Source organism: Eublepharis macularius, chromosome 3 (assembly GCF_028583425.1).
Source record: "Eublepharis macularius isolate TG4126 chromosome 3, MPM_Emac_v1.0, whole genome shotgun sequence".
Taxonomy (NCBI): domain Eukaryota; kingdom Metazoa; phylum Chordata; class Lepidosauria; order Squamata; family Eublepharidae; genus Eublepharis; species Eublepharis macularius.
Window position 1 is genome coordinate 170,844,903 of NC_072792.1, and position 27,148 is coordinate 170,872,050.

The following is a 27,148-nucleotide window of genomic DNA, read 5'->3' on the forward strand; positions in this document are numbered from 1 at the left end:
AACATTAGATAAACATGCTGGTAGCCCAACCCAGAGTGACACTGATAGGTTGCCCTTTTTTCCCACCCATGGAGTGGCCGGAACATTGGTTGACACTTTTACTTTTCCAATTTTGAAATTATATAAATAGCCCTTACTCTAATGGTAATTCAGTCATTTTTATTTGTTTTCTTCAGCAGAAAATTTTCATTGTGTGATGTCGCTATAGCGATATAAGGACATTATTACAAAAAAAAGGGGGGGACTTGCGGGAGAAATGGATTCTGGGATTGAGGAGGGAAAAAAAAGGGTGGGCCTATGGCGCGGCGAGGTGAAAAACATCGATGTGAGGCATTCACACTGAGGTGCAAAATATCGCGACGATCAAGCACAAAGCAGAAGAGAGAAAATCTCATCAGTGTTGGAATAAGGTGGGTGTTTGCCAGGAAATTGCGCCATTTTCGCGCTAAATAGAAGCCCGTGTGACGACGGCCACCATCTTCTTTACCGCCTGTTAGAGTCATAATTTTCTCATATGGTCAAGGATGAGTAGTCGTGTTCGTCTGCCTGTAGCAGTAGAAAAGAGTAAGAGTAGAAAGAGTAGAAAAGACTAAATTTGTAGTAGGGTATGCGTTTTCGTGAATCACAGCTCACAGATATCTGAAGAAGTGAGCTGTGACTCACAAAAGCTCATACCCTACCACAAATTTTATTAGTCTTACAGGTGCCACTGGACTCTCAGTCTTTTCGTATGGTCAAGACAATCCAGTTGTGCACGATTGCTGCAGCACAATAATAATATCCAAATGATGTGTGGGAGCAGCTCATGATGAAATTGTTCACTGCTGAAACAAACAAACAAAACACAATGACTGCAAAATTCAAACCTGTTCAAAATCCAGCAAAACACCATTAAGGCTGTTACATACCCAGTTTGCTTCGGTTAAAAAACTGCCTGTTTGTTTTTCTCTCCAGGAAGATTGTTCTTTTCTGTCTGATTAAAACATACTCTTGAATTATATTTTGCAGCGAATGTGACATCTCTTCCCCCTTCATTCTTATCCTCTGCATTTCAAAGGCCTTTATAATAACTTTGTAATTACTTCCCTGTGTTTGCTGGGATTTTTTTAATGAGGAGTGCACTGAAACGCAGCTCCTTCTGAGGCTTTTATAGACACAGTTAAATGCCATCCGTTGGGCTTCTGTGTTGATCTTCTTGACACCAAGATGCTTTGCTTGTCCCGTGTTTTATTTGTCATTGGCTCATCAGAGTTTCAAAGGAGATCTGCCTGCTTTTGGCGGCTGTAAAGATCACTCCCGCGTAGTTCATGCCAGTCATTTTGGGTATTAGAGTGGGATTACGGCACGCTGCCTTAACTTGGCCTATTTCTGACTGCTTTGCGTCTCATGGATATTAAGGATGTCAAATGGATGGCCTCAGCATTCAGTGTAGGTTGATCTCCTTTGAATGTTTTGTATGGTTGCCATCTAGTTACAGAAATGTTAGGTGATTAATTATGAAACGAATCACGTTTAGATGATCGGATTGATTATACAGTTGATTGTCAAACAGAGTTGATTAAAACATGCTTAAATCTGCATATGGGTTAAAAGAAATGAACAACAGTGAACATTATTTCCCTGTTCTTAGATTTTGTACACCTATGTTGCAGCAAGCATCTCTGAGATGAGTCACTCCATCTTGTATGATTGAGAAGAAGATCTTTTCTAGAATGGCACCTGCCATCTATCGTTTTTTATTTTGTTCTTATAATTTTTGGGTTGGATCCAACCATCGTTTCCACTGGTGAAAAAGAGAGGTGGGGGTCCCTTTGTCCTCCAATAAGTTTGAGATGAGCGTCGCAGGACTACATGGATGAAAGCCATATAGGATGAGGGCTGCAGAAAGGAGGGAATTAGGTGAGATTAAGCAAAAAAGCTGACTGGATCCAACCCCATTTCTTCTTTTAAAAATCAGCTTCTTGATTAAACAGGGCATTGGGGGTTGGATCCAACTTCCTCTAAGACTTCCGTTGTGTGTAGAGGACTTTCTGTGTAGGAGAATTACTTGGTGGAAGGAAGACATTGTCTCTAACCCACATCTTGATCAGTCTACATTAAACCTAACTGACCAAATTATTATTTAACCCAATAGACTACATATCTCCCCTCCCCCAATGATGTGCTTGGGAAAATCCCACACACACTTACAGACCTGGCTGGTTAGCAAGTTTTGTTCTGTCCTAGAAACAGAATATTGTGTAGGAAGAGTACAGAAAGGAAGCTACCAGCTAAGCAGAACAGAGAAGGGAAGCCTTAAAGACCCCACCAAAGAGTGTGGGCCCAATGTGGGAGCATTGGCCGGAGAGACCACATTGACTGAGGGGAGCTTTGAAGACCCCATGGGCAAGCCAGGGCATGTCAAGGAAGAGTTCTTGGAAGGTTCCTCCAATGGAGAAGAGGAACCAGGGGGGAAGGGGAATGTGGGAAGTGACCTCCGTTGATGGAGCGGACGAGCTTCGGGCTGAGATGGGAAAGCTGAGGAACAAAGTTTATGGAAAATCTCACTCACATGTATGCATTCATAGAAAATGTTCAACAGCGACTGCTAATTGCTGCCCCACCGGGACCGCTAGGACAAGCTGTCCAGCTGCAAGGAGACCAGCAGCCTACCCCGGCTGCTCCCCTGCCATGCAGGCAAGGACCTCTGGCGCTGGCAGGCCTACTGCCCATCCTTCCTCCAGGTGGACAAAGAGCCCCAGTGCCAGCTGGCCAACCAGCCCAACCCATGAGCCCAGCAGAAGTCCCAGCTGAACCGATCCCTGGGGCTCCACTTCAGCTGCTGTCGGAGCTGTGGGATTTAGAAGCCCACTTTGAAGAGGACTCAGAGGAGTTGGGGTACTTCCTAGTGCAAGCAGCAGAATTCTTGAGAGAATGGAACCACACCTCCCCTGACGAAGCCAGCCGGGTGAACTACTTGGGCTCCTGGATGGGAGGAGAAGTGGCCAAATGGTATGTGACTCTCTACACAGCTCGAGCCCCAGAGCTTCAGAGTGTGAGAGCCTTCATGCACACCATGCAGGTGTAGTACAAAGATCCCCTCGAGGAGGAGAGAGCAAGAACCAAACTGAAGTGCATGCGGCAGGGAGTGTGAATTTGCAGCCACATTCAGAGCATGTGCTGCCAAAGTTCAAAGTTTTCCTCCAAGAGCTCAGGAGCAGGGGAAGGGGATGTTAGAGCAGCAGCGGATCCCTCTGCTGTCACTGCGGCTGGACCTTTGCCTATGTGGCGGCTTTCTCCAGAGCAGCTCCCCAGGGGCAGGCATCCTGCCAGACGCAAGGTGCCCTGGGAGAGAGCAGTAGATTCCCAACCCCGAATGGAGCCTGAAGCTGTCAGGTGGCAAGCAGTGGCAGAAGGAGCTGCTGAGGCTGCCACTGCTACTCCACCATCCATTCTTAAAAACAGAGAAGGGAAACAGAAAGGGGAAGGAGTCTCCAACTCTGCTTCCCAGGTAAACTTGCACGGACCCGCCACGTGTAATGTGTCACTTGTAGATTTGCTCTCAGTTCCTGAACATTTATTTATTTATTTATTTATTTATTTATTTATTTATTTATTTATTTGTTATACTGGAGATTTAGCTTACAATTTGCCAATTTATGGTGGGCAAACACCTGGGGATTTGATCTGTTGCCAGACACCACTCTAAGGGGCAGTGGGAGAGAGGGGAAGAAAAACTGGCTCCTGCCAAGTGACAGACAATGCTAGCTCTAGGAATCATCATAGAGCTTTGCCATAAAGGTGCAGTGATTCCTAGAGCTATAATAGTCACTTCCAGGTTGTACCCAGAAGTGACATCAGGGCTTATTTCGAGGGGGAATGCACAGGAACACAGTTCTTGCAGTTCCGCAAAGAGGTCACATATCAGGTGGCCCCGCCCACCTGACTCTCGGCCATTTTGGGCCCATTTCATCCTGGATTGGGGCCAAAATGGCCCGGATCGGGCCTCTGTCAGGTGCTGGATCACTCTCCCACTCAGCAGCGGCCCGATCCTGACCATTTTGGGCCCCTTTTTGGCCATTTTCAGCCCCTTTTTGCCATTTTGGGCCCAATTTCGGCCCTGAATGGCCAGGATTGGGTCCAGAAGAGCCAGGATAGGTGATGTCAGGGGGTGTGGCATATGCAAATCAGTTATGCCAATGAGTTATGCCAATACTGAGTTCCTTCAGCTTTTTTTCTACGAAATGACCCCTGAGTGACATCATGCCATAGGCTACATGACTGATGTCACATGCCTCCCCGTACCTTCCCACTGGTTGCCAGGTGCAACAACCCTACCCATGAATGATTTTCCTGACCTGCGACAGTCCAAGGAAGCCCCTCTTGTTCGATTGGGGAAACATGCATGTATTGATGGCTACACACAGGTTACCCCAATGGAGCAAATCATATATTTCAAGTTTTAAAAAATGGCATAGAAAGAAGGCATAAACCTATTTTCCCCTCTCACAGTAGATCTAGTCTGAATTAGGCCCAAATCAGCATGTCTGGGAATTGAATTCTGAGCACGAAACTTGTAGGTACACATTGAATTGTAAGTCCTCATGGTGGATCCAAGGAGTGGCTGAGAAAATGTAACTTACACTTATGCTCTTTGAAGCATCTGAAATCAGTGGCAGTTACATCTGCATATCGTAGAATCCCAATAGGTTATTTAGTCCAACCCCTGTCCATGCAGGGATTCGAAGGCAGAGCGTCCTTGGCAGTCCAATTTGGAGTGAGGAATTGCCCCTACCCAAGTCATTGGGCCCATTGTTGAACTGCTCTCATGGTCATGCCCAACTCTTCTCCTATCACAAGCCCACTAGATCTATTCTTGCCCTTGGGAGCAGCAGAGAACAAGTCTTTGCCCTCTTCTATATAACAAGTCAGTACTTGTAGATGCAGCCATATTCCCCTCCACCAGTCTTCTCTCCCACTGATAAACATCCCCTTCATGATTTCTTTACTGGACTTGTATCTATCTATGTAGAATGATTAGCGAATTAACTGGGACACGAGCTTTCTTTTTCTTTCTTTCTTTCTTTCTTTCTTTCTTTCTTTCTTTCTTTCTTTCTTTCTTTCTTTCTTTCTTTCTTTCTTTCTTTCTTTCTTTCTTTCTTTCTTTCTTTCTTTCTTTCTTTCTTTCTTTCTTTCTTTCTTTCTTTCTTTCTTTCTTTCTTTCTTTCTTTCTGTCCTTCATTATCCTCGCCACTGCCTTGTACGGAAGTTCAGAATTATTCTTAAATTTCCCATTTTTAGAATGATGGGATGCCACAGTTGATCAGTGACACCTGATTAGACCTCTGAAGACCAAATCCAAAGAATTTTGTTTTCATGCCCAAGTGAGACTGCACTTGCTAATGCTGGTGGGATTTTCTTTTTCAGTTGAATGTTCACATACTGCTTTGGAGACTGAGTAGGGTCTCTGAAACATCTCAATTATCATTTGTTCAATTATGAGATTTGCATTTCCGCTTGGCCTGAGTTCACACCTGAATCAACCTAAAAACCCCCAATAAAAATGGATAGCCCTGATAATATAAAAACCAACTTTTCAAATAACCTAAACAATTAGCAACCAGAGCATTAAAAACAGTATAATACACACAATAAACTGTGTAGTAACATTGGATTACAAAATTAGAAAACGAGGCAATAAGATTAATGCAATGCAATTAACAATGTAATGGAATTGCCTAAAGTTTTTTGCAGACATTAAAACTACAACCCTATTCCTTTTATCAGAATGCTCTCCTGCACAATTCCATTTTACACTTTCTGCTGAATTAAAAAAGTGTGGAAGCCTTCCCAACCTCATGAAACAGACCACCAAGGGGGAGCCATAACAGAGAAGGAAGTAAATAAATACATAAATGTTTGAATACAAGAAGTTGTTGATCTCATCCATTTGCACGGCTGCATCAACTGAAGGCGTTGCTGAGATGAATAACTCTCTCATAGTGGAACATAGTGGGAGAACAGCTATGTGGGTTCTAAATCATAAATGGCTTTTATAGGTAATAACCAGGATCTTGCCTTGGACCCAGAGACTAACTAGTAACCAGGGAAGTGACTGTGGAATAGATGTAATATGCATTGTGCAACTAGATCTCAATCATAGTCAAGCTGCAGAGTTCTATACCAACTGAAGTTTCTGAATTATCTTCAAGGGCAGGCCCATGTTGAGTGCACTACAGTAGTCTAGTCTCAAGATTAGTGGGGCACAGATCCATGTGGCCAGATCAGCTCGATCAAAATAGGAAGCTGTCCTCCAGACTAAACGAAGATGGAAGAAATGCAGAATTTTTTCCGCAGCTGAATTTGTTCCTTCACAAGCCTTGCACTGTGTATTTGGAATGCTGAATTGGTAGTTTGTCACCTCCAGAATCCACCTTAAAAAGGCCAAAGCTTGGGAAGCCCACCTATGAGTCATTTTAACAGCCCAACCCATTCCATATTTTTGCCTCAGATCTCTATCCATTATTTTGCTGGATAAACCAAATACTTGGAGTTGGGTTTTAAAAGTCTTTTGTTTATTCACCGTGAATCATGCTACCCCGAGCTCCATCAATGGGTATGCTAAAATTAATCAGACCCTTTGTCATAATTGTCTTGCAGCTTTGTGTAAGCAAGGCATCGACACAAGGCAGGACTTAGAAGACCAGGTTTTATTCTCTTGCGCGTCTTACAGTTCCTACTTTACTTTCCCTCCATCTTTCTTCTCCCTCCCTACTAAGCTTATAGTATTAGAGGATTCTGGTATGTCCAGCAACACCCTACAGACTCTTAAATGAGAACAACCTCTAAAACGGCCAGCATGGTGTAGTGGTTAGAGTATCAGACTACGGTCTGGGAGAACTAGGGCTGAATCCTCACTCTGCCATGGAAGCGCTCTGGGTAACTCTGGGCCAGCCAGTCACAGGCTGAATCCAGACGTCCTGGCATAACACTAAACTGTCAGAATGATAGCGTCTTCCTGGCGCAATTTCTGGCATCATCGTGCCACAATTCCGCTCTCGTGGAACTATCATTCTGACAGTTTAGCACTATGCTGGGACATGTAGATCCAGCCACATTCTCTCGGCCTAATCTTCCTCACAGGGCTGCTGTGAGGTTAAAATGGAGAAAAAGGAAATGATATGTCACTTTGGGACCCCATTTGGGAGAAAAGCAGGGTATAAATGAAGTAAATAATGAATAACTAAATAATAATAATAACATTCAATTTATATACCACCCTTCAGGACAACCTAACACCCACAAAGTGGTTTACAAAGTATGTTATTATTACCCCCAAAATAATCACCCTGTGAGGTGGGGGCGGGGGCTGAGGGAGCTCTGAGAATCTCAGCCTCAAGCGGAGAAGTGGGGAATCAAACCTAGTTCTCCAGATTAGAGTCCCACCACTCTTAACCACTACACCAAACTGGCTCAAATAAATAAGAAACACCAAGATACATCAACAATGTACCAAAATGTGCCAAACCTGACCTGTCCAATATTGCAAGGTCTCACCCATTGACCAGTTAAAAATGGCTCAGCACCCTGACAAGTCAAAACCTGGCTCCGCCCACCGACCCAGTATTTGGAAAATCACACCGACAACCTTAGGTGGCTGAGAGTTTGGCATCAGAGCTTGATGTCATTGTTCTTGGCCTATGTGCCTTGAGCCGTGCTTGTCAACAAAAGCTGACTCATTTGTGATGGCATTTGGGGGTAAAAAAAAAACAACAACCTGAAACCTGTCTCTGTGATACCAAAGCTGTATAATGATTCCAAATGAGTCAGAAAAAGAATTCTTAGGCCTTGACTCGCTCTCTAAAGGGATGAGTCAGAAACTAAATATACCAAATAGGCAAAAGTTATGAAAAAATAATTTTGACAGCTGGAGACAAAGGGGGCGGTGGTAGCTTTTCACTGCAGGACTCTTAGCCTAATTCAGTCAGTGGTTACATGATCAAAAACCAGTGGAACCTCTTGCATAGAACAGATTACCATTCAGCTGTGTTCCTTTGGGGGGGAGGGGGCACTTATTGCTTTTTTTAAAAAAAAAATCAACATGGCTGAAAACTTACAAATGTGTAAGAAAATGAAATCCAATAGAAAAGTTCGATGTAAGATAGAAGATGGCTGCAATTCATTCTTTGCAACTGTCTGAAATGTATGCAGGGATGTACAGACCATATCTGGGCAGCCAGAAGGTTTAGAGAAACAGAAATCTACATTCGTTGTGGAACGACTATTCTAGGGTTTATTCTAAGCTTCCCTCTCCTCTTCTCAAGCATCAAAGCTGTGCATTGCGACTCCAATCCATGAGCACGCACAGCACAACTGGGAGGAAGGAAGGAAAGGGTAAAATGACAGAAAGTTGACCACTGCAAGTAAATAAGACAGTATTCAATTGTCTTCATGTTCTATTTCTTTACGGTTTTTTTTGTTCCACCTCTGTTTTTCAGAAACAAGCTAGCCCCTTATTAAACCCACTTCTCCCAACTGAGTAAAACCTTTATTCCCACTGCAGATTTCTCCTCTCAATGCAAAATATGTCCAGATGCATATTTGACTAGATTGTACAATTGGTAGATATGAAATCAGCCCTTTTGTTTGCTTTAGGTAGGGTTGCTTTTAAAGACAGGCGAGTTACTACGAAGTGAAGCAGTCGGCTGGTTGTTGTGGGCTGGCCTAGTTCCTTTGGTTGCCAGCTTGTTTCCAAGCTCAAATTAAAGTGTCTTGTCAGCACTTCATGTCTGGGACTGCCACTCCCTCTATATGGACCCTCCCACCCTCAGTCTTCAAATTCATTGGGATCTTTTCATCCAGGACTGCCCATTTCTTTCTGTCCCAGATTTCCCAACACTGACTCAGCAAACACCAGGAGATTTTGAGAGTGGAATTTGGGGAAGATGTGATGCCACTTCAAGGTGACAATCTAGGAATTCCCCCTAATCTCTATGGTAAAGATAATAGAGGTATGAGGAGATTCCTACAGTATCACTATGGAAGCTGTTTTCCAACCATTTTTCCTCCTGTTCCTCAGTTTCTTGAGGGTGGGAAATTAGAGCCAGGGTCAGTGGTTTATCAGCAGGCAAGTTTACTCCCAAGTTTATGGGCAGGCAAGTTTACTCCCAGATCTTAAGACTGAGTCAAGCTCAGGAAATTCCTGGAGATTTGGGGGCAGTGCCTAGGGAGGGAGGAGGCTGCTGAAGGGAAGAACTCCGCAGGGATATGGTGCCATAGGGTCCAGTCTCTGAAGCTTCCATTTCTTCCAGGGGAACTGATCTGTGTAGTCCGGAGCAGGGCCAGATCTACATATTTTTGGAGCGGGGGGGGGGGGAAGTAAAAAATGGTGCCCCCTTATATTTTTTCTTTATATATATGTATATGATCAATGTTTTTAATACAGTTATATAATAAATAACTCTTTTAAACAAAAGAATAAATTGCATTGGCTTCTATTAATTGTTAATAATAACACTTTTACATGATCTTATCCATCATTAGCTAAGCATTCCTCCTAGAATTCCTTTCGTTGTGTGGAGCTAAGGGAGTTCATAGGCAGACATGCATGTTAGATACTAGGAAGACAGACTTCAAGGAACTCAGAGGCCTGATGAGAGTCGTTCCATGGCAAAAATTACTAGAAGGGAGAGGAGTAAGTGAAGGGTGCTGAGTTATTGCAAGCTCAAGCTGTCAGTATTCTGGTAAGACAAATGTGGTAGGGAACTCACGATGATGGGGGAAACTTAAACTCCAACAAAGGAAGCCCACTACCCAAATAAAGAAAATAGATTCAAATTCTTTATTCTAGAAAAATAATATTTATTGGTTAGCCAAGGCAAGTTTCTGACACCCAAAAGAATCCACAGCAGATACAAAGCAGAGATACAAGAAAAGTAAACTCTCTTGCTAGGGCATCATGTCCTTAGGAGAAAATGCAGATAAAATAGCACAGAAAAACACCTTGGTTCTAGAATACCTGAGCAGCAAAACTAAGCCATCTCCTTTAATTGATTAGTAGATGTCTCCACCTCTTTAAGGGGGATGTACTAAAAGGAATGACAGGATTGCCCACTGGAAATAATGGGAAATGCTTGAAGGTCCATTGGAAATAATGGGAACCAGGAATGCCAATTTACTTGCTTGGGCTCCATTGAAATACATTATAGCACCCAGGGGCTGTCATTCCACTCAGGGGTCTCTCATTGCAGTTCCGGAGCCTTTCTACTACACCCAGGGCCCCTCATTCCACTCAGAGGCTTGTCATTCCTGTCCCAGAGTGCTTTTTCTACACACAGGGGCTGTCATTCCACTCAGGAGTTTATCGTTCGAGTTCCAGAGCCCTTCTGATACTCCTAGGTGCTGTCAATCCACTCTGGGACCTGTTATTCCAGTCCTTGAATAATCTATCTTGGCCCAGAGGCCTTTCTGTAAAATCCATTCCACATTTTCTTTGCAACTTTTTTTTTGCTGCAATGTATTTCAACGGAGCCCAAGCAAATAAATTGGCATTCCTGGTTCCCATTATTTCCAATGGACCTTCAAGCCTCTCCCATTATTTCCAATGGGCAATCCTGTCATTCCTTTTAGTACATCCCCTTTAAAGAGGTGTCAAGAGCACAGAATACTGAGATCAGCTGAGAATCAAAAGGGGGAAAGGGGAGAGAGGATCAATCCTAAACGCATTCCACTTTCTTCAGTGGGGCTTATTCACAGGAAAGTATTTTTAAGCTTGCACTGTCATGCCTGGGAGAGATTAGGGAATCCTGAAGGAGGAGACCCCTAGGGGATGGTACACTTTTGCTCTGAATTCTAGCAATTTCCTCGGTGTGAGGAATGTGCATTTTTTGCTGGGCTGAGGCCAAGGGCCTCCCCACCCCTTACCTTCCCGCCTTGGTAATCATCATCTCAGTGCCGAACTCATGGAAGCAATTTCAGGGTCCTGCGCCGTGCAGGTCCATCTGAGGTACTTGCAGGGCAAGCAGAGAAGAAGCAGGCATCCAACATGCCACCTTGGCAGGGCCTCCGGATGACAGTGGGGCAGGGGGCGCCGCAGCCCTCAAGAAACTCTCTTCGCAGCAGCTGCCTGTGGGATGGAGGGAAAGGAAGAGCACACCACAACCTCACTCCCAGGCGCCAAAGCCCAGGCCAAATGAAGGAGGCAAAGCTCCGGGCCTGCCGAGCACTTAGAGGTGCCTGCTGGGGGGGGGGGGGTGGCGGAGCCCTTCCCCTCCCCCTCCACATGCACATGCTTTCTGCACCTTTCTACCTTTTGGTGCGCCTCGAGCTCTTCTCACCTCAGCATCACCAGAGACAGCAAAAACACAAGCGGGTGAGCCAGGCATGCAAAAGCGCCTATTTGCTGGGGAGGAGGCCTGTGCAGCTGCCCCACTTGCAAAGAGGCTGACCCGCCACACAGGTCAGGTGACCACCCTGCCCCTCCCCTAGATCCGGCTGTTGTCTAGAGTTCAGTCATAATCTGAGAGAACACCATGCCCCACCTGAAGATTTGCAATCCTACCTATACTTCATGTTTTTTCAGTCATGGCAGCCACATGGCGGAGTAGATTTCTAGATTCATACTGCTGAATGAAGGCTACCATTTTGCAGATATTCAGAAAAAGGGCAAAGTGGGGTTTTTCAGAGTCTTTGTGAGTCTTTGTGAGTTTTATTTTCTTTTTAAGTTGTATTTATTGGGTTTATTTGTTTGGTATATTTCATTTTGTTTAGAAATCTTCGATTTTTTCCATTTTACTGTTTTCTCAATATTTATTTATTTAGAGAGATGTGTCTGGGATTTGAGGCTCATCCCTTGGACTTACCAGGAGGAGGGGACGACAGTTGAGGGACAGCCACCCCAATGGGCACCCAGGACCAGAACAGACCAACAACTGAAGGGGGGAAGGAGGCATCCCAGACACAGGAGGCACATGAAGCAAGGGCAGTCAGCCAGCAGCCTTACCAGTCAGGGAGGAGAGGCAGCCAAACAGCACAGAGCCACGCCCCAGCCTGCAGGCCAGCTAGAAGGCAGTAGCCTGGTCCAGGCAAAGCTGGGAGCAAAACAACCCCAGGTGGAGCTGCCTGAGGCATTCTACAGGAAAAGCTTGGCAACCAGCCAAGAAGGCACAGGTGCCCCAAGCAGCCAGCTGCCCCAAGCAGCCAGCTCAGTAGAGAAAGCTTGTCAGCCAGCCAAGGAGGAACAGGTGTGACTGCCCAGGGCAGCCTGCAGAGCAAACCCAGGTGCAGCTGCCTGAATCAGTCAAGGCTGTGGCTAGAGTGCAGGAAGGGGGGGCGTGGTGGAGCAGGGAATTGGTGAAGGGATAAAAGGGAAGTCCACCCACCTACAAGTGGTGGGTTGTGTAGGAGTGATGGAATGGAGAAGGAATGGTGCAAAGCGAGAGAGTATGAGGATGTGAGGAGGGAGGTTGGTGAAGAAGGAGAAGGAAAACGAAAGAAGTGTGAGTGATGGCTGGGGTAGGTTGAGCAGGCCGGCATGTGGACTGTCAGGGTGATGTATACCACCCCTCCTTCCACAGAGCAGGGTCCTGCAACATCCCTGATGCCCCCCTGGGGTCAGAGCCAGGCACTGCAGCGCCCAATGCCGTGGCATCCAAGGCAAAACCTGACAAGATATATATTCCAAATTCTTCCCCAGTGGAAATTTAAAGCTGTTTATAACATTGTTCTACCCTCCTCCCATTTATATCACAACAACCCTTTGAGAAAGGAGAGGCTGAGAGATAGGGGGAAGGGGGAGTTGCAGAGGGTGTGCTCCTGGAGTTATTCTGGAGCCTTCCTTTGTAGCACCAGGAATAATGTCATTCCAGATACAACAAAGGAACTGAAGGCCCCCGGGCTGTTTTGTTAAATGGTTTAAGTGTCAGGTTTCGCAGTTTTACCTGGGAGCTGTAGTTTTAAAGGAGCCACTGGGTCCCTTAACTCCTTAGTTGTTGATCTACACAGTCTCTCCCTCTCCCCACCAGCAGATTCCACCCAGAGGAGACAATGAGGGAGACACTGTATAGTTCAGCAACTAAGGACTTAAGGGCACTAGCAAAAAGCTTCTTTTCTTTTTTACACACACCCAACTCTTTGTTTATAAAAAGAGTGAATTGTTCTCTATCCAGCACCTCTTTTAAAACTGCAGCTCCCAGGTAAAATTGTGAAACTTGACACTTAAAGAGCACATGCCAGGCGTCACTGTGTGGTGAGACCCCCAAGGGAGTGTAACTGATCCACCTAGAAAGCTTCTGTGGTAGGGTGGGGATTTGAAACTAGTGTAAAATTCTAACCACTGCACCCTTCAAGCTTTCCACTCTGGGTACCATTGGCTTGTAAGCAGCCTTGAGTCCAATTTCGAGGAAGGGGTAGTACAAATATTTTCATATATACATATTTTAGGAGAAAATATTGTTCTGGTCTCCTACTTGCATAATTTTCAGCAGCAATTTCAGCAGCATGCTCAAATACCAGGCCTTCTTTCTTCTGCGCTTTATATCTAGGGGTCCCATTCTCCGAGTGGCAAGGGAATTCTACTGCTCCTAGTGGTAGCAGGAGAAAAATGAAATAAAACCCTATAGCATTGTATGTGGTGTCACATCACTGCTGGTAAAAACTGGAAGTGATGTAGGGTACCTCTAGGAATTGCTGAAAACTCCGTGGCAAAGTTTTAGGAATCTCCGGAAATGCTGTGGTTTCCAGTGATTCCTAGAGCTATCCTATGACTCTTCCATTTTTTACCAGAAGTGATGTAATACTGTCACTGGCATTGTGCCCCCACCCAGCCCTACCTATAGTCCTCCTTCTGGTTGCCAGGCTCTGGCAACCCTGTTTACAGTCCCATTCTTAGCTTTACATTCTTATCTGTAAACCCTGTTTACAGTCCCATTTTTAGCTGTACATGCATATAAGTCCTATTGATACCACAAGGGGATTTACATGGATGTAGCTGAGTGCTGAGGAGACATGGGCACAAACAGAATAAAAAATGAAAATTGTGTTCGTTGTTTGTTGCCATCCACAAACAACGAACAATGAACATTGATGAACATGATCCAGTTCACAAACATGTTTGTTGTTCATTGTTCATGGGGGCCAGCAGGTTCTCCTACGGCCATCAAGATCCCTACTGCACCACTCCTAGAAACCCTACCTGAGCAGGCACCAGGAAAGGTACCAATAATAAATAATAGCTTGGCCCCAGAGCATGGCAGCAGCCCTGGAACTTGAAGGGGTAGATCCCTATCCCACCACACACAAAGAAAATTCAAGCTCCAGTGCACTCACCCTGTCTCTCTAACAGCAGCTGTCTCTCCCTGAAAGCCAGAGCTGGGAGCTCCCCTCCCCGCTAGTCTTTTCCTCTTGTAACAAATTTGGAGCTCCAGTCCATACTTGGAAGGAAGACCTGCCTATCAAGTTAATTGGGCTTAGATTGGGGTTTCCAGGGCAACAGCAGGAGTTCAGACAGAGTTCAAACGATCCCTTCCTGAGTTGCCATGGGAATTGATTGCAGGTGCCAGACTGTCTGGCTTGGCTTGCAACGACCACCTGTTCATTTAGAACAGCAGATTAGGCTGTTCCTGGCTTTTTAAAGTTCTCATTGCTGTTGGTGCCCATCTCTAGTGCTGAGTGCAGTCTGGATAAGTAAAAAATTATTCAGGCAAGATCCTTCCTCATTTATTTGAGCAAACCTACTGTTATGCAACAAATTCTCAAAAATGTGCACAAATTAGAGGCAAACATCAAAGACTTTCCTAGGAAGTAAGAAATCATTAGAGAGCTGACTTTAAGAACTCTCCATGTATATCATTAAAAAAGAACCCACGAAAATATCAAGGAACCACCAACGCCCCCAAACAGGAGCGTGAAATGCTAACCCCATTAGTTTGGTGTGACTTACATATGAGATAATTGGACCTGAACTCTACTTGGGAGATGGAGAAATGAGCACCTTAAGAGCCATTGCCTAACAGAAGATTATTATTGGCATGTATGTATGTATGGGAGAAGGAATATAAATTACTTACAGCAATTTTCAGTTCTTACCAGAAATTACTGTAAGACTGTGCATTAAAGGGAAAGCACCCGGTGCCTTCCGGAGAGCAAGGATGGCCAATGCCTGTATTCTCAGGCACCAGTCTTTTCACCAGACTATAATACAGGGGACTAGTAATGAGGGATGAACTCATTCCCTTGTCTCAGTTCTGCCATCATTATTCTGATTATCTGCTGAGTTCCTCATATCTTATGCTCTAGACTTTTTTCTTAGTATTTCAGCAGAAGATGTGTATTGGACTACATATTTTACTGTGCTATCCAATCAGATTTCTCATACCCATGTGGCTAAATGAACACTGCAATCATACGCTGTCCGCAATGTAGATTCGGTTGTGGGGGGCATGGATCTGAAGTTGGGCATGTGCTTGGCATGCAGAACTTCCCTGGCATTTGCACTTAAATTATTATTTTATTATTTTATTATTATTATTTATTATATTTATGTCCCGCCCTCCCTGCAAGTGGGCTCAGGGCGGGTTACAACAGAAGATAAAATATACAAGATAAAATCACAGTCAATTAACACAGCTTTCTAATAAAACACCTGCTCACCGTATAAAAACCATATAACATCTGACGGAGGTGGAGGTGTGGCTTAACCATGTGCTCATATATGGGGGGTAGATGGTCAATACCCACTACAGACATAGAGGAGACCGGGAGAGAGGCTCATTTGGTGGAAACCCTGATGGCCTCAACCATACGCCTGGCGGAACACCTCCGTCTTACAGGCCCGCCTGAAGGAGACAAGATCTTGGCAGGATCTTGGCGGGATTAGATTCCAGGTGATGTGGAAGACCTTTGCCAGGCAACTTTATTTCATATATATTATCTATAGTTCTTTGATTTCTCATTCACTTCATCGCAAGGGCTCTGGGAGAATTACAGCAGAAAAGAAAAAAAGGCTGATATTAAGGGGCGGGGCACATCTTCATTAGTGGGCATCTTCCTCAGTGGAGCTTTAGAAATGACCCTGACTCTGAAAGGGGCTCTGCACATTGCTAAAAGTGTAAAACTTCAGGGGATTTTAGAATGCTTCTAATGCAGTAAAAGATGCTGTGAAAAGAACAAACAAAAAGGGAACCCATAACATACTTAGAAGTGCTCTTGGCCAGGGCCATAGGATCAGTGGAACTGAAAATTAGGGATATGTAATTTTTATATTTAACATCAAAAAGCCATGTAGCTTTTTTTAGTTATTATTCCATGCATTCGTTCTTCATAATTACATTTCTTTCAATTTCCGTTGGTTTCAGTGGGAACATTTCTGGCAGTAACTTCTAGGTTTTCAATCCAATTTTGATGAGATTGTTAGAGATCCCTTACTCAAGGGATCATTGGTGCCACGTTTCAGAGAGATGGGCAAAACGTATCAGGTTTAAAGACAATTAAAGGCAAAATGCAGGGAGACAAGTGAAAGAAATGGAATTCATTCATTCATTGCTATTCCCATACCTTTTCATTACTCTGACTAATTTAATGAATACGACTCTTTAGTTTCTTTTGCTTTTATTTGCAAAGAAACGCACATCTATATTAATATTAGTGCTACCATGTTTCCTGGTTGCTGGATTCTTTTTTCTTTTTTTTTTCTTGATAAGTTACAAGGTACGTAACGATACTTTTTACAAATTTTAAATTTCAAATTTTTAAACAAAACACACAAAACAACTTACAACTATTTACAATATTGCTATTCATAATGTCTACTTTCTGTAGTCATGCTATGCACTATAATATTAATAAGATGTTTTTTTCTATAATACCTTACAAACTTATAAATGATTGATAGGAGCTTAAAGGTAGTTGAATGTTATTAATTGTAATATACTCAAAAAAGGGGGATAATTTTCCTAGAAAGTCTGTTACGGGATTCTTAATTACAATCCAGAGCCCATTTAGGTCCATATTTCCAATTTTCATTTTTTTAAAAAGCCACAAGTCCAAACCCCCTCCCCTTTTTAAATATATATATTTATCTTAAAAATAATAAACAGTAGACAATAAACAATACATAAATAAACAAAAAGAGAATATATATCAGAATACCTACATTACATAATATTTCTCCTATACTTACTTAAAATACTTTATATTCAACATTTTATATTCAACATTATATTCACCATTATTATGCTCAGCATTTTAGATTACTAATTTAATTTTTAACTTGACAATTGGTCTCTTCATTTACAGCCATATAATCAAAAAATACTTTCCATTTTCCCCCCTGAAATTCTTGGACTGGTCTATTGTGAATATAAGAAGTTAATTTAGCCATTGACGCATATTCATACAGTACTCATCCAATCAGTCATTTCTGGGCAGGCTTCTACTGTCCATTTTGTTGCCTATACCCCCTTTTTGAGCTTGTAATGCACACCTGGAATTTTGGACATCAACACAAAATGGCTGCTGTTGGTAGGACCAATCAAGAAAAGGCTTCCAGGGGAGCAATTACAAAATGTTCCTCTATAACTGGGGCAGCTATTTCCAGATAGGTGCTCCTTAAAGATCCAAAGGTGATGCCTCCTGGAATCTTCTGAAGCATTTCCTCCTCCACTGAGATGGAGGAAAGCCCTTTGGGGAAAATATGCTTTGAGAAAGACACAAATAGATGCCAGGAAACACTATGGGCACAGCACTAGGGAACACTGCTGTAGTATTGCTAGAACAGGATATATGAGGCAAAAGATGGAGGCAGAAGTCTGCCTGGTCATTATTATCATACCTCCAGAGGAGTTAGCCGTATTAGTCTGTAGTAGCCAAATAGTAAAGAGTCCAGTAGCACCTTAAAGACTAACCAACTTTATAGTAGCATAAACATTTGCTACTAGAGTCTTTAAGGTGCTACTGGACTCTATTATCATACCTGACTCCCACCTGCCACTGTTCTAGCCAATGAAGGAAAGCCCACCTATAAATGATATATACTTGGCACATCTCTCCTTGGTCGTTTCCACACGGCTTACCTTATTCTGCAAAATAGCAAAATCTCGTGCAAAATCTCGCGAGAAGACGCTGTTATCGCGTCTTCTCATGAGATAACAGCGTCTTCTCGCAAAATTTCACTCAAGATTTTGCGATTTTGCAGAATCAAGTAAGCTGTATGGAAATGGCCCTTGTCTACTTTGCCATTGTCTGAGAAGAAGACACACATGAGTGATTCCTGGTAGGTGAAATATCTTGACTGAGATGCTTCCTCTAGCTTCTTGTAATTGCCAAGAACAGATGATGTGAAACTAGCAGGTAATGCAGCAATTGTTTAATTTGAATAATTGGTCAACGATTTGTACAATATGCCATTTTGATCAAACAAATATAAAGAACTGAAATATGGCAAATCTAGATTGTTGTTTATGTAGATTGAAATTCATCTTTGTGTAATAATAGCGACCCTTCCTACCATACACATGGCATCTATGGCTTGGTCACATTTTGGTGGAGAAGAGAAAGAGTGGGTCAAGAGGATCAAGAAGGCAAATTGAGGATCACGATTCAAGGGACCAGGAGGTGAGAATCCAGAGAGCTCAAGAATGAAACGTGGGTATGAAAAAACCCCCACAATCATACTAGGGAGACCCAGAAAGCTGAAGAAAGGCATGCTGTAGCATAGTGGTTAAGCAGCTGGCCTGCGAATCGGCACTCTACTGGTTTAAATCCCACTCGTGACATGATGAGCTCAGCAGGTGGTCTTGTGTAAGCCACCCCTTTTTGCCCCAGCTCCCCACTGTATTGTGGGGATAATAATAACACTGACTTTGTTCACTGCTCCAAGTGGGGCACTAATCTGTCTAGAAGAGCTGTATATAAGCACAGTTATTATCATTATTATTAAAAGTAAGAACAGATGAGAGTAGACAGTTCTGTGAGCAGAAACATCTTTTCAGAGTCTGTGTGCAGTGCTATTTTTATGGAGCGGTGAAGCAATTTGCTGGAAAGAGTGGAGACAGAGGGAAAGAAAGGGACATGATTCTGAACAAGTCATGCTGGGAAGGAGCAAAGCAAATCTATACCACTGTGTGCAGAGATAGGCCATCAGTCTATCAAGGTCAATGTTGTTTGCTCTGACTAGAAGCAGCTCACCGGGATCTCAGGTAGAGGTCTTTCCCAACACCTACCTGACTCTTTTAACTGGAGATGCTGTAGACTGAACCTAGGGCCTCTTGCACACAAAACATGGCTGAGCTATGAACCTTCCACGAACTGCAGAGAAGATAAAGCTACTGTGCCCGGCAGGGCTAAAGGCTCCGGAGGAGGGTTCCGGCTCAGATCGAATGAGCCTTTTACAGTATAACAAAGAAATCAGTTCTCATTTGGTAGTTGATCCCAGCTTGATCCTTACACATTCTCGGCATTCTTTTAACGTGTTCTTTTGCAGAGCTCTTTTTCATAGGAGGTTTCAGTTGTCTGTGAGCCCACAGAGTGATGGTTGTTAATACCAAAGAAGGATCAGAAAAGATGGGCCTTTACCATGCAAATGACTCTATGGCCCAATGTTGGTTTATGATCACATTGGAAAGCGATTGAAGCAAGAAGGATCTCTGAACTCCATGTGCGAGAGGCACCACTAGTATCCTTCAGTTTGGTTTGGATTTCTGTGAAGTAAGGGCCAAGCTACACATGACGAATGACACTTGAACAGCAAGTGTATTTCTCCCTGTTCATTTGCCCTCCAATCAATCCACTTGCCGTTCAAGTGTCATTCGTCATGTGTAGCTTGGCCCTAAGATGCATCCATCTGCAGTGACCATCAAAAAGAGTCTTCTGATGGGTAACAGCTGCCTGTGGAATATGCTTTCTTGACCTTTCCGTTTTGTCTGTTTTGAAAGCTCTCCACTGAAAGGTGGTTATTTAATTATTGTTGCTCAGAGGTATGTGTCTGCTTAATGATTTCCCCCCTGAAAGGTCACTCATCATTTCTTGAATGTTTTTGTTCTTTATTGCAAGATTGTTGGTTTGGGTTTTTTTCTTAAGAAATGAAGCAAACATTAGGTATTTATGAAGCCCATCTTTATTTTGCAGAAAGTAAAATACAGCAGGAAATGTTAGTATTAGGTGAACTCTCTTGGCTCAATTTTGAATCTGCTCGGAAAGTATGAGCTTTCTCAGCAAGTGTTCATGGGAAAAAATGTATCCATTATAGATTTTTATACCAAAGTAGCAACAAAAATGTTTGCTTGTGCACTGTGGCTGATATACATGTGTTTTTAATTATTATTGTTGTTGTTGTTGTTGTTGTTGTTGTATTGCCCCCTGGAAACTTATTTTCAGCACCTATTATGGATAAGAGCAACATGGAAATTCAGGGGCTTCCCACTCCTTCTTCAAAAGAAGTCCCTACCTCTTTGGTATGGTGACCCACAAGTCCAAATTTACTTGGTGTGGTGACCTACTTCAAAAAACAGAGTATGCAAAAATCAATCCAATGCAAATGTCTGGGACCCACTTTCATAGGCACCTGGTCACCTGGTCTCACTTTTGGGTGAGGACAAGGGTTGCCAGCCCAGTGCTGGCAACCTCCAGAAGATGGGAGGAGGAGAGTAACATTTAATAGCATTGCACCAACCCTGTTATGTCACTTCCAGTGTGAATCCAAAAGTGACATCAATGTGTCAGTGTAATACTCTAGGATTCTCCCAAAACTCTATGGTATGTGTGGGGGATTTGAGTTTTTCCCTTCTGTGATCCTCTGTCAGATGTTTTAGAGATAACGGCCAGGGTTTTGGTGGTGAAATGTTGCTTTGGCACTGGTGACATGCCAAGGACTGAGATGCTTTGGAAGACAATTAAGGCCTGCTCAGGGTTGCCAGGTTAGTGTTGGGAAATTCCTGGAGATTTGGGGGTGGAGAGTGAGGAGGGTGGGGTTTGATGGAGCGGATGGAGTGTAATGTCATGGAGTCCACCCAAAGCAGGGGAACAGATCTCTGTCACCTGGAGATCAGTTGTAATTCTGGGAGATCTCCAACCCTCACCTAGAGGCTGGCTGCCATAGGCCTGCTATGCCCGACAACATGCCCCTAATGCCACCTTTTGCTACACCTGTAAAGAGATTAAGCTACAGTAGGGCTTGCTACTGGCATATCTCTGAGATATGATAGTGTAGATCCCAGTCCCATCCTAAGCCCTTTCAGAGTAGAGTTTAGGATGGAAGTTGTCTTTCCCCTCTGCAGAATGGGCATAAGATAGTGACTGGCAATGCTGGTGCCATACTGGCATCCCACTAGCAATAGAGTCTTAGGTTTGGGCTACCCGTGTGTCACATAGAACTGTTTAACTCCATTCATTCTTCCATTCTCATTGGACATTGCTTACTCTCATCTACAGTCAAATCATTAACAGCATAAAGAAACTTTAAATTAATTTGAGGATAAACTGCCTATGCCACTGCAGCTACCCATCATGAAGTGCTGATGACCTCTTTCTGCCTGCAGTGTGGCTACTGGGTGTGATGTACCACAGGAGAGAGGCAGAATGGGAAATGGGAGCTTTACCCTGTCCTTGCCAGTCACTTTGCTCCAACTCCTTTTCCACCTGTGTTGTGTTTGGCAGCTTTGGGAGGGAGATATGGAACCATACCAGTGGGAGTAAAAACAGCTGCTGAGGAGTTTCAGGGGTAGGGTTGCCAACTCCGGTTTGGGAAATTCCTAGAGATTTGGAGGTGGAGCCTGGGGGCTGGAGCTTGGGGAGGGGAGTGATCTCAGTGGGGTATAATGCCATAGAGTCTATCATCTAAGAAGCCATTTTCTCCAGGGGAAATGATCTTTGTAGTCTGGAGATCGGCTGTAAATCTGGGAGATCTCCGGGCCCTAAGGGGAAAGGTTCTGACAGGACAGATCAAGTATCCCCCTCCCTCCTATCCATTCTCTCATGCTTATCATCTCTTCTTAAGGATGCAACACAAGTTAGAGAAGGCCCCTGTACGCACAGCAGTGGCTAAGGCTGGCCCAAGATTTTTTGATGCCTTAGGTGAACTACACCTTTGGCACCTCCTCCCATTCAATAGAGAGAAAAGTGAGAAGTCTAGAATGAATATTTTACTCACTGAGCATTCAGAATGGTCCATGTCAAAATAAAAACAGGTAAGACCTCAAAAGCCCTCCCATGTCCCATCCTGGCAGCTATAAAAGATCAAAGTCAACAGATGTGGGAAATCCTAGAAGCCAGTTAATGCCTGTCTTCCCTTCCAGCCAGTAGATGAGGTTCTTCTTACCTTTTTGACATCCCTAAAGATCTGGTGCCCTAAAGATCTGGTGCTGGTGAGAGCCAGTTTGGTGTAGTGGTTAAGAGTGGCAGGACTCTAATCTGAAGGACCGGGTTTGATTCCCCACTCCTCCACTTGAAGCCAGCTGGGTGACCTTGGGTCAGGCTCAGCTTTCTCAGAGCCCTCTCAGCCCCACCCACCTCACAGGGTGATTGTTCTGAGGATAATAATAACACACTTTGTGAACCACTCTGAGTGGGCGTTAAGTTGTCCTGAACGTGGTATATAAATCAAATGTTGTTGTTGTCAGGCAATCATTGCCTAGTGATCAGGATGTCCTTGGCTATGGCATAGCAGAATGTGCAAGAAAATGAAAAGGAAACACAATGGGAAAGAACCTCTTATGTGGGAAGAGGTATGAAAAGTGTATTTCACGAGCGCTGTGCTGTTTGATGCATTATCACAGTCTTTCAGTGAAAAGATCCTTCTGGAGGACAAAAAAGAAGAAAAAGCAAGGTAATCGTCAGGTAGGCAAACTGGATATCAGTTTACAAAATAAAAGAGAAAAAGAGTCTCAATTTTTAAAGCATCTGATTCGTAGCAGACGCCTTGGGATGACTATGCTGCCTCTCTGAAGGAAGCGGCTGGCAGATTTGTTATAGAAGTAGACAAGAAATAAGTATCTCCGTGAACTCAGCTCTGGAATATTTAACATGGCAGCACTGGCTGTTGGATTGGGATTTTTTTTTACACTGACTTTCCATCAGAGCCCCGTAGCACAGAGTGGGAAGCGGCAGTACTGCAGCCCAAGCTCTGTTCATGACCCGAGTTCGATCCTGGTGGAAGCTGGGTTCAGGTAGCTGGCTCAAGGTTGACTCAGCCTTCCATCCTTCTGAGGTCGGTAAAATGAGTACCCAGTTTCCTGGGGGTATAGATGACTGGGGAAGGCAATGGCAAACCACCCCGTAAAAAGTCTGCCAAGAAAACATTGTGATGCAACATCCCCCCATGGGTCAGTAATGACTCAGTGCTTGCACAGGGGACTACCTTGACCTTTACCTTTCCATCAGAACCAAACTTAGTGGTAGGGTTGATAACCAATGTTTTGGGGGGGACCCATCAATTCTTTTTTTAACCTCTACACTAATTGCCAGGTTATGGTACAGCCAGTCTGTTAGCATGGTTTATTTTTACTGATTGTAAATAGAGATGGGCACGAACAGCAATATGAACAAAAAAAAGCCACAAACAGCCCAATCTGCTGTTCCCGAGCAAGCTGTTCATGAGGCCCCATTCTAAACAAACAGGTGGTTGTTGCAAGCCTCATTCGTTGCTGTTGGTTGCTGTTCGTCAAGCCAGACTGTCTGGCACCTTCAATCAATTCCTTTGATAACTTAGGCAGGGATTATCTGAACTCTGTCTGAACTCCTGCTGTTGCCCTGGAAACCCCAGTCTAAGTCCAATTTAGCTTCATAAGCAGGTCTTCCTTTCAAGTGTGGAGCTCCAAATTTGTTATAAGGGAACAAAGACCAAGGGGGAAGGGGGCTCCAAGCTCTGGCTTTGGAGAGGGAGAGACGGCTCCCTCTCCAATGCTGTTGGCATTGTGACAGACAGAGTGCATTGGAGCTTGACTTTTCTTTGTGTGTGATGGGATAGGGATCTACCCCTTCAAGTTCTAGGCCTGCTGCCAGGCTCTGGAACAAGCTATAATTTATTATTGGTATCTTTCCTGGTGCCTGCTCAGGTCAGGTTCCTGGGAGTGGTGCGCTAGGGATCTTGACTTGGATGATGGCTGGAGGAGAGTGTGCTGGTCCCCACAAACAGCCAACTACGAACATGTTCGCGAACAGGGTCATGTTTGTGGTTGTTTGTCAGTCCCTGTTCATGGATAGCAATGAACAACGAACATCCTGTTTGTTTGTTTTTCTGTTTGTGCCTATCTCTAATTTTAAACTCTGCACTCTCTCACCCCAGCCCTACCAAAAGGGAATCAAGGAAGTGAACAAAAAAAGCATCAGTATAAAACAATAAAATGTCCATAAGAAAAGTGCCGATAACCTAGAGCATAAAATCTCCAGGAGTTCTCTATGGCCCCACACCCAATGGCCACCTGAATAGCTTCCCCTTTTATGCCTCCCTGAAAATCAAGAGAATTTAGCTGTCACAAGCTGGTCTTTGAAGAGGCAGCATATACATTGTTTTAAAATAAATAAAGGAATAAGATGACCTTCTGACGTATTCTGGAAGACCGTTCCATAAAACGGGCCTATTATGAAGAAAGCCCGAGTCCAGTTACCAGAAGTTTGGGAGGTTTCTGAGGGCCAAGCTACAAGTGACTAATGACACTTGAACAGCAAGTGTATTTCTCCCTGTTCACTTGCCCTCCACTCAATCCACTTGCTGTTCAAGTGTAGCTTGGCCCTGAGTAAAAGTAAGCATGAACGTTTTTAGCGCATATGCATGGATAGTGGTCAATGCACAAGAGATGGGATGCAGTTGAATGCCAATGACTGGGCTCCGTGCAAACACATCATTACTACCTAAGAAACCTCAGGATGTACATGTACCGTTTTCTTCTAGCAACTACTTATATATGAACAGGCCCTTTTTCATTCCTTTTTAACTTTTGTATATATTTATGTGCATTTTTTATCCCACCCATCATTCCCACTCTTGTTCATTTCTGTTAGCCCATGTTAATGCCAGCTTGATACTATTTAAATACCATTCATACGTTGTTTTATGGCATCAATGTTAAAACCAATTTTACTGTTGGCGGGCTGGGTTGGGGGAAGACAGCCATCACAATTTCATCCCAAGCACCAAACAAGAAACATTAACTTTTGATTAAAAACAGCCTTGTCACAAACTTCAGTAACAACCTGCTTATCCGCCCACAAAATCTGTTGTGATGATGGAGATGGGATGCCGAGCGGCAAGATAATGTGCAACAGAAACTGTGACAATTTGCTTCTCGGCATGGCTGTGCCCAAGACTCGACATTCTTCAGGACTGGCCATAAAGGTCACTGGGAAAATTCTCAGTGGGCTTGTGGCCTGGAGGCTGCCCTCCCCCACACTTGGGTTACCCCAGGCCAAAGAAAGGGGTTGGATATGAGCCGGAGACATGGGGAAAGAAGGCTCATTGTGGCAAAGCATGCACCGCCCCCCCCTCCCGGCTGACCCTCACCTAGCCTGGTTATGACAAGGGATGGGACATACCTAGGGTTGCCAGGTGTCTGGTTTTCACCCAGACAGTTTGATATTTCGAGGGACTGTCTGAGGAAAAACATCCCCCAAATACCAAACACCAAGCCCTTTCTCCCGGTAGCAGCTCTATTGTGCAGCCTGGCCTGGGCACCTGCGGCTGGGTGGTGCTTCCAGTCCAGCAAAGTGGCCAGCCAGCCCGGGCTGAGCACCTGGCCTCCTGCAAGGCACCAGTGGGAACGAGCTGCCTGCCTGGCTTCCTGCAGCTACACTGCACCACTCAAGAGGGGCTAGCCAGCCCCGGCACCTGAAAGTTGGGTGGGCATGTTGACATCACTTCCAGTAGTGATGTCATCACAACAGATGGGAGCACACGCATGTGCAGTGCACACACATGAATGTTAAAAAGGTGAATGCCCCCCCCCCCGGGGTCCAGTATTATTCACCCTAGCCCTGCCTGCCCCATCTGGCCTAATCCTCCCTGGCCACCCACTTGGGTAGGCACCTGTCAGGCTCTGACAGTTAGATCCCCAGTTACTTCACTGTAGACGCTTCAAGAGTCCAGTAAAAGTTTCTTTATTCGAGATCCATCAGTATCCGTGCACTCAGACTACAGCATCGGCAGAAGTGACATAAATGGGCAAAGCAATGTTAGTTATAGGGTAGGATTCCCGCCTTGGGATCAAGACCATTAGAATTTAGGCACGCAGGGCCTAGAAGGTTGGATAGGGGAGGGGGAGGGGAAGACAAGGATGAGCTCATTTCATGTCACAGGGAGATACAGCTCCGGCCAGCATTCCAAGGACACTTTCCCATGCCAGTCGAGTAAGCGAAAGCAGCCACCTGCTAGATAAGCTACTCTTGGCTACATAGTCAGACTGTTACCCAGATAGTTCTGTACACATTCTCAGAGGCCCAGAGTACAGAATACAGGGAATAACAGACATACATGGCAGATAAACAGGGCACATCTGACAGCACCCCCCACTTGGGGCTAGCTGGTGAGACTTTCCCTTCCTCCTTTTAGGGGGAAGGCAGGGCCAAGGCAGGCTAGGAGGTGGGGCTGTTTTTCAGGACTGCTAGCCAATCTGCACCGAGGCTAGGGTTGCCAGCTTCAGGTTGGGAAATTCCTAGAGATTTGGGGAGTGGAGCCTGGAGAGGGCAGGGTTTGGGGAGGGCAGGGTCCTCACTAGGCTATATTGCCATAGAGTCCACCCTCCAAAGCAGCCATTCTTTCCAGGGAAACTGATCTCTATGGTCTGGAGACTTCCAGTCACCATCTAGAGGTTGGAAATTTCACCCAAGTCCCAGAATTTATGAAATCAATTGTTTGCAGCCGTACTTAGTATGACTTGGCTGAGGGCCAAGCTACACATGACAAATGACACTTGAACAGCAAGTGTATTTCTCCCTGTTCACTTGCCCTCCACTCAATCCACTTGCCGTTCAAGTGTCATTCGTCATGTGTAGCTTGGCCCTGAGAGAGGCAGTTAGTGTGAGGTGGGCTGAAAAAATAATGGTTGGGGAGGAGACCTTATAAATAAATGTAAATAAATGCCCAGATTAACTGAACTCCTGAACTCCTATGGACATAACAGGATTGTGGAAAGGGTTTCAAAACTGCCACCATGCAAACAGAATTCTGTTATATCTCTTGTCTCTG

General features: G+C 44.5%; 1 protein-coding gene across 4 annotated transcripts in view; it reads left to right on the plus strand.

Moving 5' to 3' along the window:
• GRM5 (glutamate metabotropic receptor 5) overlaps window positions 1-27,148 on the plus strand; it is a 379,337-nt gene that overhangs the window by 79,826 nt on the left and 272,363 nt on the right. The gene's annotated exons all lie outside the window — the stretch shown is intronic.